Genomic DNA, 15,639 nt, shown 5'->3' with positions numbered 1-15,639 from the left:
TCTGGAGTGGCAGAAAATAAACCTCAAAATGTCCAATCACTGCCTGTACAGTTCACATTCAGTGAGAGGAGTGTAAAACGCTTTGCAGACTCATCAAGGGGGCACAGTCCTCATCTCCTCTGTAATTAGCAGAATCTGCATGTTCTCTTTGCTGAAAATTGCTGTTTGAGAGGGTGGGAAAGACTTCCTGGGAGGAAAGAGAAGTTGGAAGCTGGCTGTTTGCTTCTCTAGTGTCTACATGGCTGCAGACTGGCCTGTTGTGTGAGTAGATTTTGGGAGGGGAGGACCCACGTTCTGGTAGCACACCTGTAGCTGCTCCCTCTGCACAAGGTGCTCATGGATCTGGCAACGGAAACTGGGTCATGGCCCAGGGTTTGTCACAAGACCAACCTGGGCAGATACGCTTCCGCCTCTGAAAGGGCCTGGAGATTAGCTGAGCATGGGAACACCGCATGCAACAAGCTCTTGTCTTTGTTCTGTGTGAAACACCACAATCTCCTGAATTTGGAGGAATTAACGGATTATAAGAAGAGGGCAGCTTTACCTTGTTTGCAGTCATGAAAGCGTAGCAGCGTGCTGCTGGGACGGTACCGTTAGTGACGTGGGGAGCTTGGTGCCGGTCAAACTCCAAGTAGTTCAAACGCTGCTTTTCATTTTACTGCAGAACATTAAATCTCTCCCAGCCATGCAGGGAAAAGATGTGTTAATTCAGCTTCTGTCTTGGTGCTCTGGCTGCCACTACTAAGACTTTACTGTTTCTGCTTTGTGGATTTGCAGTGATCCCGTTGGTGCCTGCAGTAGCTGTTGCTGAGTGATGCTCTCGCATGGCGGGGGCTTGGTGGCTCCTGCAAAATTAGTTCTTTGTGCTTCAAGGGTCCATGTAGCCAGAGTAGTTAATAACTCTGCATTTAAACTTGTCGATGCTTTCTCTGATGAAGCTCAGTCACACTACTGACTCTTCAGATTCACTGTGTCCCTGTATCATGGTAGACACCTCCTAATCTCTTCTCCAGAAGATGTGGGAACACTTCAACCTAAACCAGCACTGAGCTCCCAGAGGAAAGGCAGCTCAGCAGCAGAGGAAGGGGAGTGCTGGGCTGGGAGCCAGTTGGGTCCCTACTCTTTCACTGAATTTAGTATTTCAGAGTAATTCCCCAGCTGTTTCATGTTTTTTCTGTAGGAGGCAAAGAGATCTGCTGCTTTTGAGACTGAGTAGCTGAGTTCACACAGTTGTTTGGCAGGGCTGGTGTGGAAGCCTGTCCTTAACATAGCTCACACTTTGGACACATTGGGATGCTGCCCTTCAAAATGGGCATTTGAATGTGTCAGACCATGCTGGTGACCATGTTGCCATCCTGCAAGAGCAGGATTAGTCAAGATTATTTTGCCCTTTCATTCTCTGCCTGGCAAGGTTGTGTTTAAATTGCCAGTTACACTCTTCTTCCCCTTGGAGTTTGCCGTTCTCTGTTGCTGCTTTATACTCTGTCACTCCAAGTGAGTTAAGGTCCAGATCTCCCGTGGCTGAGATGGCCACTGAGACCAGGGAAGGAGAACCTGATGGAGTTGAGGACTGACATGAAAGACACATGTAGTCTCCATTAACAGAGCATCGTTTGTGAAGTCATTCTCTTGTGAGTTCAGGTTTGATGCACAACTTTTTGCCTCCCTGGTCAAGGCTGGATGCGCTCCACCTGCCTGTGTGCCAACCTGAGCAGAGGGTGTGTTGTCCATGTGAGGCAGGAAGGATAGGGAGGAATGAGATAAGTAGAATAAAAGCGATGCTACCTTATATTTAAAGCAGGAGTAATGTAGGTCATCTTAATCTGCTCTCCCTCCTCCCCTTCCTGTGGGATGAGAGAGAGTCCCAGCCACGTTTGCTGCAGGGTGACAGTGAGGTGGGACAACCTTTGCTTTGCTGCTTTCTACCTTTGGAGCATTTTGTGATCTTTGCAGGTTTTTTCTACTAGTTTATTACCTACCAAAAAAAAAATAATTCTCTCCAGCAGTGGAGCAGAATAATGTTGTTTCTGTGCATGAAATTAATGGCTTCAAAGTGTTCCCAATTATTTTTTTTAGGGTGGAATTCCTGATTTATGGGTGGAACTGATTCTGTTTAAAAGGCAAGTTAACAGCATCCTCCTGAGCTTTTGGATATTTACTTGTTTTTTCTCCACTTGAAATTGGGCAGCAGTGCAGTTACAGTACTGCTTCAGTTATAGTGTGAATACCTGTATAAACATGTTTCTAATGCTAGTCCTTTCAGCCCTCCAGTGATTGGAGTTTGGCTCAGAAGGGTTGTATATGGATTTTCATTTTTCATTCAGGGCTGTCCGAGCTCAGGTAATTAAGGCCAGTTGGCACCAGTTTAAGCAACTTGAGTGTTGGGAGAGATTTTGGTTGGCATGTCAATACAGCTTAAAGGGTTTGGAGCACTTGAGAAATATTTTTATGTAATTGGCAAGTTTTGAGAGATTTTTGTGAAACCTGTCCAAAGCTCAAGACACATCTCCAAAGTATTGCAAGGCCCACGGCAGGCTGTTGTACCTTGAAACAGCTGATCTTACCAACATGTACATCAGTGATGGAAACACCACCAACAGTATGTACCCTTGCTGTGTCAACACGGTCAGTAAGGTCTTGGGGGTTGCAACAGCTGAAATGAGACACAGATGGTTTTCTGCTCTAGGAACCTCCTCGGTTTTGTTACCGCTTTGAAGTGGGTCAGCTTCTGGCAGCCCAATGTTGGCTGTCATCTCTGATGTCCATTGATTTTACTCGAGGTCCTGAAGATCTGAGGGATTGAAGAAGAGCCTTCAGGTTTGGCATAAGGCCTAGAAACACAAGTTTCCATTTTACAAAGTAAAATGAAGGTGATTAGCTGGAGTCTCCCATTGCCACTGGTCAGGTGGCCTGGTTTCTTCCTGCAGGATTCTTCTAAGGGAAGTTCACGCTGGCTTTGCAACACCGATGGCTAGTTAATGTGTGGAGAGGGAAGACTCTTAACACAAGGCAGAAATGATGGTGCTTTGCTAACTGCTGTAAAAAGACAGGAGAAATTTGCCTGTGACTTAATGCTTGCTTGTCATGTTTGGCACTTTCCATGACCTGGGCAGTAGCGCAAGCAAAATATTACCAAAGCCCCTACTGTGGGTAGGATACAGCAGCTGATGACAAAGATGCTGCAGTAGTTTTCTTTCTATAGTCTCTCTGCACATCTGATGGACAAAATTTTGTGGATTTTTCAAAGCAAAATTGTCCATTACTGCATTTTTCAGAGGGAGGCAGCTGGCTAAAATCATCATCTGGTTGAGTGCTCCTTCCCTGAATGTGTGCCTGATGGCACTTCATGCAGTCACTCCATTTAGATGCTGATGTGAAACTTGGTTCTCTCTCCTATTTCTTGATTTCACAGTTTCTGTCCGTGCAGCCGGTTCTGCAGTGTGTGCATCCCCACGCCAAGAGGAAGGGGTAATGTGATCAGAAGTCCTACGCGCTGCCGAGAGGGCAGATGCAATACCTGAAACTGCTTGTCTTCTCTTTAAAATGTCACTTTTGAATGGGTGTCGTCTTTAAAATGACAGTTTTCCTTTCTGTATGTATTTGGTGCTGCTCTCGCCATCTGTCTGGATGCATCTTGACGGGGGCAGCGTACAAAACGGCATAGAATTTGCTGGCAGAAATGCAAACTATAGAGATGTAAAATAGTCCCTAACTTCAAAGCTGGAACAAAGACAGCAGAAGATTATACCGTCTTGGAGCTGTACTTGTCAGTGTTAAATGACATGCTCCTCAGTTACAGGGCAAACACTTGCCTAGGTGGAATCCAGAAATAAGGCAAAGTTTTTCAGTTTGGCCTAACAGGTGGTGATTATTTGTGGGTTTAAATAGCACGTTATGGGATAACTCTTGTGTTGGTAAGGACTGTTTGTTCAGTGATCACAGCTGAAATCTGGAAGGCTAACAATTGCCTTTGCTTAATTTTCTACTTTTTTTTTTTTCCTGTAATGATAACTTATGATACAAGATAATTAAGTTTTTCTGGGGGGTGCATATTGTGCTGCATTTTGTAGCTTTTGATATGCATACTGTTTTTTTTTTTAATTCCAGGATACTTCCTCTCAAACCGGCATCTCTTCAGGCTTAAATTAATTTTGATGGAAGAGAAATGATGACATAGTCTTTCTCCACCTTAGTCTCAGAGGTTTGGATGTTTGTTTTCATTTCAGTATTAAGTAGGAGTCACTGGTGGATTAACTATCTAGGACGCTCTTTTGAGAAAGAGGCTTCTAGGCTGGTAATGCCAGAAAATGCTTATTAAAGAAAATGAGCAACTGAAGGAGTGAATATCCTGAAACTGCTAATTGCTTCTGCAGCTTCTTCGTGGACTGGCCTCGTGCATTTCCTGTGTATAATTGCAGTCTTGACTGCAGCTCCTTTGCAGAGAGCCTCGAAGTCCTGATAAACATGGGTCTGTCTTTAAAAAAAAGTAAAAAGACTGTGCACTTTGTCAGACAAGACAGTTCTATTTCAGTTAAAGACGGCAATTGCCTTATCTATTTCGCTTTGGTATAATAAGCTGGGTTGCCCATCATATACCAGATGCAGAGCTGGCCAATATAGTCTGGTATTAAATTGAAGACACTTCTGAGATGAAATGCTGGTAACGGGCTGCTTGTCAGGACTCCATCAGCTACGAAGAATGTGGTAATTCAGGAGGAACTTCATTTAATACATGCAAGCTGTTGTTTTTATTGGTAGGATGGCCGTTATGAGCTTCCATGAGGTATTGAGATTTAAGGTTTATAACCAATTTCAGAGAGATGCTATGACTACCCAGGTTTTAAAACACAGAGATTGGTTTTATTTTTAATCTTTTTTCTAAACTGAAAACTAGGACTGTGAGAAGGCTGGAGGTAACCAGCATGAAGAGTAAACTGTAACCTAAGGGAACGAGGTGGGTTTTTACAGTACCTGAAGAAATTAAATTTAAATGCAAGTTTTCCTATGAGGTGGGGTGAAAAACAATCCGTAAGCGTGAGGTGGGGTGAAAAATTACTTAATCCAAGGCCTGGAGGAGGGAGAGAGAAAATATGCTTGAATGGCAGCTGCTCATCTAAAGGGAAAAGTAATATATTACAGGCAGAAGTGGCAAGTGCTGTCTGTTCCCTAGTGTTTTCTATTAGAGTGCCTGCTTTTGGTTGCTTTGACTTGCCAAGATAATGGTCTCTGAATGTCCTTTGCCTTATGGTTGGCCTTTAAGCTCTGGCAAAACTGGTGCACCCATTTTGATGAAGATAAAGCCAAGTAGTGTTGCCCCATCCACAACTTCAGAGCTTGGTCAGGTCCATCTTTAAGTGGCATTGCAGTATCTGCAGAATGGTTCTGCTCCATCAGACCTGCCTTTTCTCTTCACGTGGAAAGCCTTCAGCCCCTGACTGCTCTTAGCCTTCTAACTTCCATTTTGCTGTGCTTTGTAAAAATCGCTCACCTGTTAAAATCTCTCTGGCCTCACTGGTGAGGCTGGAGGAGCCATGCTGCTTGGTGGGTACGGATCTATAGGCTTGAGCCATCTGGCCTGGAAAAAGATTACTGGGTAGGGAGCCAAGAAACACAGAGTTTAAGCCATGGGGCTTCCCATGTCAGCCTGTGTATCTTATATTCCCCACAGAGAGCTGTTATGTGGCCAGTGTTACTGCACACGTCTGTCTCCCACCCCACAGTGCACACACCATCATAAAACAGAGCCAGCGCCTACCAGCTGAGCTGAGAGGGGAAACCTGAGCAGGAGGCTGGGTTGTCCTCCTGGAGATGCTTTAAAGAGAGAAGGTATGATGTTTGTGTGCCTGGCTGTAGTTTTTGTTTCTCTCAAAATGCAGGAGAAGACTGTGCTGTCCCCTCCCTCCTTCGCAAGTCAGTGGCAGTGTGTTTTTGGCTGATCCAGCCTTGTAGCTTCAGGGGAACTACCTCATTTCTGGTTTTATTAAAGTCTTAGCAAACAATATTAAAATATCCTGTAGATTCTTCTGTGTAGCTCAGAAATGCTAGACTGAAGTTTACTCGATGCTGCTGTCCTGAATTACTTTGTTCTGTACCTGTTCTTCATAAGGCATCCCCAGTTTTTCCTTATATCAGTCAGATGTTGAATAAAGCCCTGGGAAGGGCTCAAGAATGAAGTTGTTCATGGTTCAGGACTCTTGTTTTAGGACCTGTGGGACCGGAATTGCACCTCGAGCTTACAGAGTTAAATCATGTGTATGAGCCATGTGGGCTCTTTCTGAGGTGGTCACTTGTCTCTGCAGCCTGATCTTCGGCTGTGGCTTTCTGCATTTAATAGATCCACTCTCACTGAAGCAGAGCTGCGCCAAAACCTACAGCCCAAGAGCTGGGGGTTCTGGAAAGCTGGGAAAAGAGCTGACCCAGATGGCTGTTGTTCAGCTCCACGGTAACTTGTTTTCTTTCACCTAGTAACAGTCTGCTATCAAACACATCCTAGAAACCACAAAATAACTTCAGAAGGACCTTGACCACTCCTCTGTCCCATGCAGTGCAGGATGCAGAGGGTAAGTGCACCACTTGCCCGGTGCACAGCTCAGCAATGCCCGTGGATTCTGTGTTCTTTGGAATTCCAAACGGTGGTGCCGCTTGCAGGGGGGCTGCTGGCTGAACTGGGTGTGAACGTGTGCTGCAGCCTCTGGGAAAACGGTGCCAGAAATCTGAAGGGTCCTCAGCACCTGGGGTGCCTTCAGGAGTTTGCGGGTAATCAGTGCTTCAGTTCTGCCTACGCAGCACTTCGGGAGCCTAAGTGCTCTTTTGGATTTTGCTCTTTGTTCTTTTGAATCTTTAGTTTGGACACATACCTGTGCGGAGTCTGGAGCAGAGCTTGTTCCCGAATGAGTAAATAAATTGACATAGCTGCACTTGGTTAAATAGGAGTAATAAATGCCTGGCTCAGCCTCCAACTGAAAATCCTCCAGGCTGGGCAGGAGAAGCTGCTTTACTGACCTAGCTTTTGAGCAAACTGCGGATCTGTGCCAGAAGGAGCCTGTCCTTCAGCTTGTGGTTACCTGTATCGGAGGATGCTGTCCGTGATTGTCGGTGTAATGCAACTGAAATATCCTTGTAGCCCAGCATAGGCACCCTGTTAGCAGTTCCCACCATCTATGTGGGTCTCACCTGTTTGTATTTCCTACTAAGAGCTCCAGAAGTGCTTTTAAAAATTAGATTATTTTTTAGGTAACTTATTTTCAGCTGATAGCTGAGTCACTGGCTGCCATGCTTCAGCCAGGATCCCAGGGAGAGAAGAGACTACTTGCTGAACTTTGAGTTACGATTTTTGGCAGCACACTTCATCTTTTGAGCTTGTTCTGCTGTAGCTTGTTTTGTTCCATCTGTTCAGGTGCCTTTGTTAGAGCAGAGCAGGAGCACCCAACCGAAACACTCCAGTCACAGAGAGCAGAAGTGGTCTTAATGAGGCTGGTGGGAAAAGAACATGGTGGTGAGCAATAATTTAAACTTATTCTTAACTTACAGTCCCCCCATGCCTTGCAGCACTAACTTTTGCCCTAGAGGTCCTTCCTCAGTCTTATAGCATGGGTATGTGGTCTGTGTAGAGCCGCTGCTGCTGCAGGGGATGTTTGCTCACAGGAAATGTGAGGAGGACTGGAGGCTCAGTACCCCTCCTGGGTACCAGCCCCCTCAGTCTGGGGACAGAGGAAGCATTGGCACGTCCAGGGAGGGATAAGATCCATCTGGCGGAAGGGATTTGCAGTAGCTGGGATGGACTAAGCAGAGTTTGCTCCTAAGGAGCTGGCTGGCCCTCACTGTGGCTTGCCATAGGGTTTGGATGGGTTCTGTGAAATCTGTTGCCTGTACAGGAAGAGGGCGCAAGCAGCACGGGGGGCAGGGTGCTGTGACACGGGCAGAGGACACTGATGGGAATCAGCAAAACACCAGCCAGACCTGGCCTTCTGCCACATGTCGGTTAGGCTAGTTAATTTAGAAAGAGGCCAAGAAATCTCTGATAGCTTGGTGCCCAGCGAGCTCAGATGAGACTTGCATGCAGCCTGGAGAGTCTGAATTTCTAGTTGTTACAAGCAACAAAAGCTTAGATTTGTTTAGAAGTATATTTGTCAAAGATGGATCACTGGTCTGCTTTTCCTATGATGTCTTTTAATTGCATTTTTTTAGTGGGACCTGGTCCACTTGAAAGCTGTGTCCGAATTGGGTGAAGGACATGCTCTTTGAGGGGCTGTGTCACAAACCCATGCTCTAAAAATAGGTCCAGAAACTCAACCTGATGCTTTCGTCTTGACATCACGTTTCACCTCCTCTCCCACCCAGACCTTGTCCTCAGCATTGCAGTGCAAATCTCTACATCCGTGTGCATGTTGCAGTGTTGGCAGCAGCACCCGTGGCAACCTGAAAGTGTTTTGTGAAGGAGAGTTTACTTGGCCTGATGTGAGCAGCCTAGCAAAAGGACTTTATATCCAATGACGCATGTTGTATGCAACCCCATTCTGAAATCCCCTTCCAAGTCTTCAGTGTTTGAGCACCCTTGGAAAATCTGTCAAGCGACATTAGCAAGAGTGGAATTAAATCTTAGAGGATTTAGCCGAGCAGCTTTGGCTACGGAGTAAATCAGGAAGTACCCCACTCATTAAAAATCCAGGTGCATCTTCAGGATGACTTGTGAATGGTGGCCTGCAAACTGTTTTTCCTTTGGAGATTGCTGTTGGTTGGGATGCTGAGCCTCCACAGTTTTAAAGCTGTGCGTACAATGGTAACTTCTGTATATCCTGGTATTGTGGTAGGTGGTTATTGTGGAACTTCAGGTAGATTTCTTGACCTGCTGTGACTGTAGCAGCTGGACTTCAACGTGTCATTTAGAAGGTCAGAAAATGGAAAATCTGGGGAGGTAGATATCTTTCTTGAGTTGCATTCTTCTATTTTGATGTAATTTAGTCTGAGAATAATTCTTAACGATGAATGAGCAAGGGAAGTAAGCTCTGTCAAGTAACATCTAGAGGAAGAGACTTTTAAATAGTGGCAGCAATAAGCAATCTGACCCATCCCTCCTGGATCAGAGGTCCTGACTTTGTTTAGCTGCAGAACCCTCTGTGCAAAAGGGCTGAGGGATAAAATAGGGAGGATAGTTTGTCACTGTCTCATATAGCTTGCAGTCCAGTGCTCTTTGTATTTGCTGTGCTGCTCCAACAAGCAGGTTGAATAATTTCTTTGACTTGCCAGTGCTCTCCCAAGACACATTGAGATCCTTGGAGGATATACCCAGAGAAGCAATATTGTGAAGGGAACTAAACTGATGTTGTGCAAAGGCATCCTCCTGTTCTCTAGTTAAAGGGGTTTTGCCCTCTCAGTAACAATATCCTGTGCTGTTTATCAGCTTAAGAAGTTTGGGGATTGGCTACAGTGAAGTCACCCTTTTTCCAACCACTGGTTCCTTGTCCCTGTGCCTGGTACCAGCCTTGCAGGTATCATTGCAGAGACAGTGAGTTGCAAAGGTCAGATGGTGGAGAAGAGCCTCCAGAGCACTCATCCCTACCTGCCAGGAGGTGCTGAGGTCTGAGGTCATGCAGCTGAAGCACTGAGCCATGTCACACTACAAACCATGTGTATTTGAGGCAGAACAACTGCTCTGGCTCTGGCAAGCAGTATGGAACCTCAGATTAGTCCTCTCTCCTCTTTTAGGGGCACTTGGAGAACAGCATAACGGAGGATGCAGCTGAGCATCCTTGCCCTGCACAGAGGCAGGACACATGTTAAAAGTGCTGAATCCTGCTTCTAGGCAGGAGCCTGCAGACAGGGAGATAGCAACACTCAGAAAACAAAGGAGGGAAGTGAATTCTGGACCAAGCCTTGGCAGAGCTGTTTTGTGCTTCTCTGACCTGCGGTTGGGAAATGGGCTCTCTGGGACCTTGTGGCAGCTGAAAACTGCATCTGAACACACACAAAGGGTCCCAAGGGCTGCCTGGGGTCCTGCACTATATTCAGGTCCCTGATGTTTTTGCAACACGACTAGAAAGGCAATAAGAGGTTGTTCTCTGTCTTCTTTCTGCTGAACTCCAGCTCTCCCAGCAGGCAGGAGATGCTCCAGTGAAGCCGTGCCGGTGGGTTGGGACCCGCTAGTAGGTGATGTGAAGTTTATCCTACCCCTGAGCAAAGGTAAGGGGGCAGCTGGATGTTGCTGTAGCTCTTCTGGCTAATAGTAAGGAATGTGACTTCAAAGTCCTTCAGCTGGTTACGGCCTTGCTCTAAATTGGCGTCGTGGTTTTAGTGTGGTGCCACTGTGCCTGGATGTCGTCACAGGCACAGAGAGTTGTCTCTGTCCTGGAGAGGTTACACTTCCTGCTGTGATGTTTGCTGTCTCTAATTAATCCTAATCAAGTTTTGCTGTGAATTCTGGATTTGGACTTGAAGGTTGTAATAAAGAGAGAACCCAGAGGCTAGGAAGAGGCTGGCATCCCTAACGCCGAGCCGGGGTGCCTGACCTTGGGAGCATCTCGCCTCTCCGCCTGTGCTGCCCGCGTGGGCAGTGGGGAGAGCACTCGGCCGCTCTGGACGTGCCAGGCAGCGTGTGTTGTTCCACTCCGCAGTCCTCCTGTGACCAGCAGCGTGGAAGGGAGCAGGAACACTCTGTTCAGATAAGACTGCACCTTTCCCATCTAGCAGATGTTTGCCTGAACATCCCACTGGATTGCATAATTACACAGTTGAACGTGGAGCCGAACGGCTGCAGCCTTTTCCGCTACTGGGTGTCAGCTATTGTGTGCTCCTCTTGATGAGATTTTTGTTTGGCTTTTTTGTCGGCTGTGTCACACGGTTCGGGCTAGGCGCTCAGAAATTGTCCTTTTTTTTTTCTCTACACGCAGCTGATCTGAGACAAGAAAACAAATCAGTTCTTTTTAAATTTCATTTCCCTGGTCTTGTCCTGCTCATTCCTCACTGTAATTGGGCTTCCGTGCTGTAAGTGCTTTTCTGGGGAGTTGTCAAGGAAACGTTTTAGCATGGTATGTCCTGGCTCAGCAGTGTGGCTCCCCGAGGAGGGCTGCACCCAGGATGCGGTCCCGCACCTGCAGCTGAGGGAGGAATGTGTTAACTCCCCGCCTGCATCTTCAGCTTCTGCCCTGCCTCCTGAGCTGCAATAAACAGATTTATTTCTGAGGCAGAAAGAGTTTCTGCATAAAAACAAAAATAAAATAGGCTGGTAGGTGCCTTTACTGCAGAATCATCCCTTTGTGGCAGTCCCTTGCAGTGGTGATGCTCCATAGGCTTTGCTTTGAGCAGCCCTCGCTGGGCTCTGTAATACAGGGCTTAAATTACTTGATGACTGGGGAGTGCTGGCAAGGGAGCAGAGAGACCACTTCTGGTTTGGGGTTCAAATCCCTCAATCAGAAACCTGGAGGTGTGACTGGGGCAGGACTGGGTTTGGGGCTCACTGCTGGCTCAGGGGGTTCCTGTTGCCCGCCTGTCTCGGGATAGTTGAAGAGCTTGTAGATAAAAGCTGCCCAGGGTGGAAATGAGGGAGCAAGCTGTGTCACTGCTCTTGGGTAGGTGTCATGGCAGTGCCCCGAGGCCCTGTCCTACCTAGAGGGTACATTAAGCTCTTTCCCAGAATTTGTACAAGCCATGCCATTCCTTCCCCTAACAAGTTTATGCTCAAATAAAGAAGACAAAGGGCATGGGAAAAGAGTGCAGCACATAGAGCTGGTGCATCAGATCATGGTTTGGAAATGTAATCTTCTCTCCACAAAGTGGAGGTGGTTCCTGTGTGCTTGAAATGGCAAAACGAGGCACGGAGCTGATGTGGGTGGTAAGTGGGAGCAGAGGACGGGGAGGAGAGCAGGGCAGCCAAGGTGGGATTAAATGGGATTACTTATCTCCGGCTGCTCCTGGTAGTCCAGTCTGAATACTACCCGGTGCTGCCAGCACTTCTATCTGTCTGCAAATTACTGCTGGACTTTGGACGGTGACTGAGCTGTCCTGAGGAATGTGGAGCTACCTGTGCTGCAGGTGCACTGGAGCAGGGTCTCTCCTTCCCCTGGCCGTGTTTGCCCCTGGGGACCGAGCAAGCCTTGCCTCAGCGCCGGCCCGGATGGGGCTAAACAGTGGAGAGAGAGTTTAGGCTGTGTTCAGCCAGTGTGAGTTTTGTGTAGATGATCCCACAAATTCATTCAGCAAGTGCTCCAGGGAAAAATTGATACAGTTTGGTATCAAAGCTCTATGTAGATTCTATATGACAAGGATAATTTCTCACATTGCTTTATTTCCTTGTTATTCCTACAAGCTCTCCATTGAAGCAGTTCTCCATGGCCAGGGTGCAGAGCAGTTGGCTACAGCTCTTTCTGCCAAGAGATGCTGCATTTAATGGTGGAAGAACGCCCAAACTTTTTATTTACTATTGTGGCTTACTTGATGTTTCTCATCCTAATCAAATTGTGTTGTTTTATGGGAAGAAAATGTGTTTAATGATCAGAAGTAGGTCATCTCTGATGCCTGGGAAGGGCAGGCTGTCAGTAGGTGCCTTTTCCAGGTTGCTGAGGATCCATCCGGGTTCTGTTCCCTCCTCTCTAACGACTGCCCTGGGCTGCCTGCTCCTGCGTGCTGCTTGCTGGGAGCTGAAGCCGCACATTTCAAGTGTGAGAAGAAATTCAGAGGTGCTTTCTGCCTTTCCCTTTTGATACAGCCTGGTGCTCGTGCTGGCTCATCAGGAAGCCCCGGCTGGCTGCCTGTGCTAGTTCAGATGCTGCTTCTCAGCCGAGACGTGTTTTCTGGCATCTTCTCTGAATTGTCTTCCTCCACCCCCCCCTTAATTTTAATCTTTTTATCAGCAGTCCCTTACGGGAAGTAACAGCCGTCTCGTTTGATGGATGCATTTCATTTTCAGACTTTCTGTATTTTGACTGCAACACGTCTGCTACATGTGTATAGCCTTTAACTTTCACAGCTCATGTCTTAGCACTCTGTTTCTTAATGCTTTTGTACATAATGCATTGACCAGACAGGGCTGCATTTAGAGTGGTCTGAACAATCATAGCATCCTAGTTGCAGTCTTCACCACCTCTTATCATCTAAATGGGTTGCTCAGGTGTGTCATGTCTTGTTTTTGATTGAATAAGTGTAAAATTAGATCCAGACCTCCTTCAGCGTGTGTGTGACTTGTCAGAATTTCATGGCTTTCTAGCAGATTACACTGGGTTAGTATTAAATGTCATTTTTGCAAAGGCTGCTGTCAGCTCAGTAGTTCAAAAACAAAGAACAAATAAAAAAGCCAACAGCAACAAATACAAACTGCTGGTCCGGCACTTTTGGAGAATGTACTTTGAAAACTAGCCATGTTTGATTGCAATTACTACCACCCCAATTGAGAGTGAGTGGCAAATGGCAAGTCTCTAGCCTGTTGCATTTTTGGAGGGGTCATGTTGGTACAGCCTGCAGCTGAAGAGCTTACGTGGTGTTTATATTCTAATGTATTTTTAGTTGCAGTCACATTGTATATCTCCTCATAAACACTTTAATAAAGTAAAGCCTTTATTAAAGATGCAGCACCATCTCTGACCCAAGAAAGGAGTCCAGATAAATCTCCCTGTTATGCAAATTTACTTTGACTTCTCTAGAGCATCATAAAGCATCAAATACTGCCTTATAAAGAAGACTTCTTTGTTAGATCTTAAAGGAGGCTTCTGCTGGATGTTTGTAAACTTTCTTAAATTCCTTTTCAGTGGATAGAAGCCTTTCGTGGCTTTTTCCAGGTTTATAATGAAGGGGGCTTGCTAGTCAATTTGCCTTAGCTGGTTTTGAGAGATCTGAGTGACTTTTTTTTCCCTTGATCAGTTTTTAAAATTTATTCTCTGCATGTAAACAAAACTTGAAACCTGTATTTTGAACTTAAACTCATTCGAAGTTTTAGACATCCAGGGCAGTATTTTCTGGGTTTCATGAAATTTGTTTTTAAGCCCAAAGATTCGACAATTTTAACTTATCATCTTCTGCCATCACTTGCATTTCCCTGATGACAGCATCTAGAGAGTCTGTGGGCTGGAAGAAGCCAAGGGAGCTGCTCTGATCCCAACCCTGCACCATTTTGTGAGTTCAGATGCACCGATAAGGCTGTTGATGAACCTGGTAACGATGATGAGGGTTTTCCTTTGTGAGAGCAGCCTTCCTGCTGGTCTGTGTTGGCCTTTGCTTACTGGGAGCAAGCAATCAAACATGTGAATGGAGGGTGAGGGGCCTAAAAATGTCTGAACACCCATCTGTTGATGCAGTATATTGCATAAGAGGAGCAAAGGGATATCTAGTCTTGTGTAGGTTTATGCTCCTCTGGCCCATGCTAAAGCTTGAGAGTCATTTTCTGTGTTGGACAGTAAATGTGCAGAGGGTTTCCAAGGAGTAAATTCATCCCTGTCCTGTGGGGTGTCAGCATTGTGGCAGGGATGGGCAGGCTGGTGGTGGCTGTGAATAGAGAGGCATATGACAAAAAGCAGATGTTAAGTCAGAGATGAGAATTGCCGAATGCCACAACCGAAGCATTTCTGAGGCTCCGCAGGAGCTTGAGCATTGGGATAGGGTCAGCTCAGAGCTGTGCACTGATGAGAAGAGGAACTGAAGGCAGCAGGTCAAGTGTGCATGAAACACACTACAGAAGCCAGGCACAAGCTGGAGGCAGGGCAGAAATCTGGGGTTTCATCCTGGGTTCCCTTCCAGAGCCATTTGTCACATTTCTGAATACAGCCTCACTAAGCTGCACCAAATCAGATAAGAATCATTTCAGTTAGCTTGTTAACTGTTGAAACTTCCTGCAGCAAAGCTTCTGTTCCCCGCAAACCTGAATGCTGTCTCTCATGGCTGTATAACCCTGAAGCTGGAGTTGAATCAGTTTTTGCAGGGCCATCTGTCAGGTTCTTTGAGATGAGCACAGCCGGGTGCTGTGCACCAAGTAGCCAGTGGAAGATTTTTTTTTTTTTTCATTTTCTGCCTAGACAAGTTGATTTTATAAAGCAATTTTTTTTTCTTGGGGGAAGGGGGGGTGGGTGGGTATGGAGGTTTTACTGGCAATGCTGTTGTCTACCTGAAGCATCCTTTCTCCTGAAGATCCACAGTTCCTCACCTCTGGTAAGGAACCTTTCCTTAATGCAGGCAGTTTGTGTAGATTCCACTTTTGGTATGTGTACAGCAGCAGACACTTAAAAGCTGGGAATGAAAGTGACTTGTGGTGATTATCACAAAATTAAAGATAATCTCCTGCTCTGGAATTGTGACAACGTGCAGAGAAGAGATTAGTGCAGTAGGGGAGCGGTTGTGGCCATGGCAGGGAGAACACGGTCTCCCTGGCCCAGGGCCCTCTTGGCTGCAGCGTGTTCCCAGCAATTTCCAGTGTTCAACTTGGAGCACCACTTGCCCCTTAGGTTCCTCTGTGGTCTTGAGTTGCTACTCCAGCCCATGCCCTGAAAGTTCGTTAGCCAAATGCTCACTTAGTGCCATATCTTCTGCTCCCCTGGCCATTGTGGGGCTCTTTGTTGAATAATCATAAAATTGTATTGTCTTAGGCCAAAGAGCTAAGTTTTCAGCGCAAAAATGCAGGCTTTGAGCTAGCAGTGGCCCTCTGAGCCGTGTGCTGGTGCA

The 15,639-nt window shown here is 46.4% G+C and overlaps 1 protein-coding gene across 2 annotated transcripts in view; it reads left to right on the top strand.

The window, feature by feature from the left end:
• Positions 1-15,639, top strand: part of PIP5K1C (phosphatidylinositol-4-phosphate 5-kinase type 1 gamma) — a 50,297-nt gene that overhangs the window by 7,159 nt on the left and 27,499 nt on the right. The gene's annotated exons all lie outside the window — the stretch shown is intronic.

This window comes from Athene noctua, chromosome 27 (assembly GCF_965140245.1).
Source record: "Athene noctua chromosome 27, bAthNoc1.hap1.1, whole genome shotgun sequence".
Classification (NCBI taxonomy): Eukaryota; Metazoa; Chordata; class Aves; order Strigiformes; family Strigidae; genus Athene; species Athene noctua.
This window is presented reverse-complemented; position numbering and strand designations above follow the sequence as displayed.